General features: G+C 34.0%; 1 long non-coding RNA gene across 1 annotated transcript; it reads right to left on the bottom strand.

The window, feature by feature from the left end:
* Positions 1-1,136: 1,136 nt before the first annotated feature.
* On the bottom strand, positions 1,137-4,068 carry LOC125235710. The gene is made up of 3 exons (XR_007178123.1): positions 3,849-4,068; positions 2,255-2,365; positions 1,137-1,341 (listed from the first exon to the last, which is right to left on the bottom strand). It is a non-coding gene; the product is annotated as an uncharacterized LOC125235710 (long non-coding RNA).
* Positions 4,069-5,390: the final 1,322 nt, after the last annotated feature.

Genomic DNA, 5,390 nt, shown 5'->3' on the forward strand with positions numbered 1-5,390 from the left:
TGGTCGGCTTTTTACAAAACTAGTTTAGTAAATGGAATATACAAAACTAATTTCGTGAAGGACTTTACAAAAGTAGTTTGGTATAACTAATCATTTGTGGAGTCACGCCAATTTACTACATTTGACAGAAATATTTAGTCAATTTTACGAACTTTATATTGTATCATTAACGAAATTGATTTCATAATTTGCCAGAAGGTTTTATGTTTTTCGCTAAATTACTTTCGTAGCATGTACGAATTAACTTTCGTAAAAATAACTCAATTTAAAAAAAATGTATGACGTATAATTTTGATAGATACAACTAAATGTCTTGCGTGGAATCAATTAATTTGCTTTCATAATAGTTACCGATTTCTTTAGTCTGTATTACCACTGAACTTTGGTAAATATCACTAAACGCCTTTAACTAAAGGCGTTTAGTGATATTTAACTGAATTAAGTCATTGACTTTTGTAATAGTTACTAAATTTGTTTATTATGTTTAGCGTACTGAACTTTCGTAGATATCACTAAACTTGTTTAGTAGGATCAAGTAATATACTTTTGTAATAATTACTAAGTTTCTTTCGTATGCATAACGCACTGAACTTTTGTAGATATTACTAAACTAAGGAATGTATATTGTATAGGTTACGAAAGTAACTTAAGTTAATTCTACTTAACAACTCTAGTAATATATACTACTTAACTTTTGCATATTTTACACAAGTGATTTTGTACGATTTACTAAAGGAATTTTGTAATTTTAACTACTTTACTTTGGTGCAATGTACTAAATATCTTTAATAAATTTTACTAAACGGCTTTTGTGGAATTTAATAGGTTACTTACAAAAGCGCTTTCGTATATTTGATTGCAATTGATTTTGTACGAATTACTAAACTAACTTTGTAGTTTCTACTACCCTACTTAGGTGCAATTTACTAAATATCTTTAATAAGTTTTACTAAACGGCTTTTGTGAATTTTAATAGTTTACTTGCGTACAAATTACGAAGCATGATTTTGTTACACCAAACTAATATATATCGTATATTATGCCCAAGTAATCTATTTAAAATCCTCAAAAGCCGTTCAATAAAATTTAGTGGGTACAGCACATTTATTAAATAATTATAACACAATAAATAATAACACAAGTATTAAATAATTTAAAGCACACATCGACAGCTTTTAGCAGTTGGTCTACCTTGTAGAGAACTGATTCAACTGCTACGTAGAAATGTTGCAAGTCCCTGCTCGTTGGTCCGACAGCAATCACCAGCGGTTGGAAAGTGGTTCCTCTGGCTAGATGCATTTTTTGGAATTGCTCCAGTTTGGTTTTAATTTCACTCTGGTTCTGCAACAAAAATATTATACTGTGGGCGATTCTTAGAGATGACGTTCGGTGCCTGACTTCGGTAATGATGTTTTTTACTACTTTAAAGCTCGGCCACACTAGCGCGTTTTGAGAGCGCATCGTTAGCGGAGCGCAATGATGGCGGTGCGCCGGACGGAACAGATCGCGAGCGTTTTCAAAGCGTGCACATGGTAACTTGTAAGCCTATATTTTGCAAATGTAAACTTCTAATAAGTTTTGAATGACACATAAGAAATCAAAACAACATTTTGAAATTTTAACTGTGTCAAAAAATACTCGTGGCGTCTTAATAATAATTTTCGGCTTCACCTCAAATTGTTACCCACGCCACTCGTCTTTTTTGACCTCCTTTAAATGCCTGTTGCATAAAATACTATTCCTAAACAACTAGGGAACAAATCAAATTATTTTATTGAATATTTTTAGATTTTGTTCTTTTTTCAAGTAGTCACACTACTATATATAAATTATAAATTTAAATAGATATCATATAATATATACATATATCATTTAATAGATTCCCGGCTCGGCCACCAGTGGGCCTTGTCATTTTTTCTTTCGTGTATGATATCTATTTAAATTTATAATTTATTTTCCTAAATTTGAGTAACTTCTGCTATTCAGATTTTTTTTCTCCGATAGATACAATAAAATGGTCTACGCATGAAATGACGTCGATCTGCGTTTAAAACAAAAATCATTAATAATATCAATTTTTAGGGACTACTCACACTTGACCAAAATTGTTTTCACACAAAAATACAAGTTTTTGGTGAACTTGTAGTTTTCAGAATATCTTTCAAACCAATTTGTTCCTAATAGAGAAACAAAATAAAAAAAAATTAGATGAAGAAGGAATAAAACTATTCTAGTAAAATGCATAAAAACTTACATGAGATTTCTCTGTGCCCCGTTAACTCATTCCGGAGCTAATGGTCCTTGACGGCGAGCTTGGTGAAACCAACTCATCGCTTATTGAAGCTGTATCTTCAGACGCAGTTTCCTGGAAAAACAAGTGGTATTTTTTTTACAAGATAACACAAAAACCTCTTTATGGAATGCTAATAAATGAATTTCAACATAAAAACATACATAAATCTATACAAGTGCCTGAATCCCATTACGGTAGGCACAAATAATAAATATTATGGGGACACCTTACGCAGATCAACGCAGCCCCTAACTAAGCGAAACCAGGTGACGATAAACAAACATACTTATAATTATAGGTAGAAATACATATATAATTGAATGATGAATTATGAATATGTACGAGTACATAAATAACATCCATGACAGGAACAAATATCTGTGTTCATCACACAAATAAATGCCCTTATCGGGATTGGAACCCAGGACCATCGGTTTAGGTTACGACTACACCAGACCGGTCGTCACTACAGAACGCGAACAACTATGACAACAAATGGGTGTTTTTTTAAATATTATATTTGTAAATACCATGGAACAAACAAGTCCATTTTGAGATTGTTTAGCTATCTCCAAGCGCCTTTCAACCATCTGCTGCAAAAAAATCCTCAAATCCTTTGGGCATATTATGCATTCCACCACCATTTCCTATAGTCACGTAGAAGAACACGATACAACAACACATAAGTAAATTACGATACAAGTGCGAAAAAAGGAAGTTGTTTTTCGCACGTGTATTGTATGATGTTTTTCAAATTAATTCCAGTATAGATGGCCCTCCGAAGTTTCGACCTAACAAGAAATGAACCACTTCTCGCACTAGTGTGTAAAAAAAACACCATCTCTACTGAAATAGTACATTACGATACAAGTGCGTAAAAAAGGAAGTTCGAAACGAGTGGCGATAAATTAAAACACGACTGAAGGGAGTGTTTTAAATCGACACGAGTTACGAAATTCCTTTTCGCACGTGTATCGTACGACGTTTTTCAGTACAGATGAGCCTCCGAAGTTTCGACCTGGCATATAATGAACCACTTCTCGCACTAGTGCGTAGACAAAACACCATCTGTACTAAAATAGTTATTTGTTATACAAGGGGGCAAAGTTGTATTTTAACGCCGAGTGTGGAATTGAAAAACGAGCAAGTGAAAGGATGCTATAGTTGAACCACGAGCGAAGCGAGTGGTTCGAGAATAGAATCCTGAACTTGCGAGTTTGTTTAACACACGAGAAGTAAAATACATTTGCACCCGAGTGTAACACAAAACTTTTCCCCTCACTATAGCGAGAAAACTGCAACGCAAAAAAATGCGTTTATCACTGCTTTCAGTAGTTCCACAGGTGGTAAATCATGTCAATTACTATATTCACCTACTTTTATCAATTTTAATAACTGCATTAAAATTTGACTTTATGGTCAAATTACTTTACCCACTAGTGGATAAAATGCGTTTTTACCCGCTGGTATTAAAGGACAAAACGTGTTTCCGAGCTAGTGAGGGGAAAAATAATTTCAACACATGAACATAATAATCAGCTAGGTAAATACTTACATAAATAATCCCGCGTAATTTTTAGAGTCCTTTCTTGAATAAAATTCTTTCTTTTAGACTTGGCACTAACTCCTTTAATTCAGCGTCCTGGATCTCTTCCATCAAAGTAAAACCAATGTCATTATCTAAAAAAACAAGAGACGCCATTTTAGTTTGCTAAAAGTGGCAGTTTGGTAACGAGTACCTAATTACTTTTGTTGATTTTTAACCCCCGACGTAAAAACGAAGGGGTGTTATAAGTTTGACGTGTCTGTCTGTCTGTCTGTCTGTCCGTCTGTCTGTCTGTCTGTTTGTCTGTGTGTGTGTCTGTCTGTGGCATCGTAGCTCCCGAACGGATGAACCGATTTCGATTTAGTTTTTTTTATTTGAAAGCTGTGTTAGTCGGGAGTGTTCTTAGCCATATTTCATGAAAATCGGTCAACTAGGTCGCGGTCGGGGGTTTTTTCAAAATTTTAATTTTGTGGTTAGGTTATGTAAAATTAAGTATTTTGTTTTGTAACCGCCGCTTTCGGCATTTGTGTCTCTACAAACATATTTTTTTAAAAATATGATTAGTCGTAAGTTATTAATTAATTCTTAGATCAGACCAAGTGCGAACAAACATTAGTAAAATCTGGAGTTCGTACATTTTCAAATTAACACTTTCATTGCTAAGAACTCCACCGTGGAGTTCTCTTAAACTTTGTCCACATGCGACACGACTCCCGAGAGGAGTTCGTACTATATAATTATAGATGACTAAACGCCATGCTATCCGACTCCTCTAGCGAGTTCTTACGAAACTTACGATATTTCAGGACTGTCACTTTACCTCGTTTTTTAGGATTAGAAAAATCGTGCTTTTTTAGGAAAAACAATTTAAAAGCTTGCATATTTTCCTCATTTTCTTCTACATAACGTTAATAATGGAATAAGTATTAAATCTTATTCTCTTAAATGTTTTTTTTAAATATTTTTGAACTCGGATGAACCACGAATTCAGATAGAATCAAAAGATTCCAGATCCATTTGTAGTCGCGCTCATGGTGTTTTTGGCTAAAATAAATTACGAGTTTACTAGGTCCCAACGAATGGTAATTGAATTTGTTGACTTCGTGCCCATATAATAAAGACGAAAGTCCTTTGCAAAATAAAGTACTTATAATCATAATGCACTTAGCCGTCGCAAAGTTGTTTATTACTTCTTATCTATCTTTTCTTATCCGCCGGCTGCGAACCCGGGGTTTACCTGGACTGAAGTGCGCTTGGGTCTAGATACATATTGTGGTCTTTATGCCAATAATTATTAATTATAACAACATTTTTGAACCCGGCTATTGAAAGCGAAGACTACAAATGGTTTACAAAGAATATTTATTAGGTACTAAAACATCAGAACAAACAAACCGACCGCCAGAGGTCGGCAGAGGAGACCTAACTGAATGTACGTACAGGGTCGCGTTTTATAAAGTTATAAGGGTGATTCCATAAAATTCGGTTAACTTTGTGTTTAGGGCAATTTAATAGATTTGTAATAAATATATTAGGTATCTTATGTTATAG

This window comes from Leguminivora glycinivorella, chromosome 18 (assembly GCF_023078275.1).
Source record: "Leguminivora glycinivorella isolate SPB_JAAS2020 chromosome 18, LegGlyc_1.1, whole genome shotgun sequence".
NCBI classification, from domain to species: Eukaryota; Metazoa; Arthropoda; class Insecta; order Lepidoptera; family Tortricidae; genus Leguminivora; species Leguminivora glycinivorella.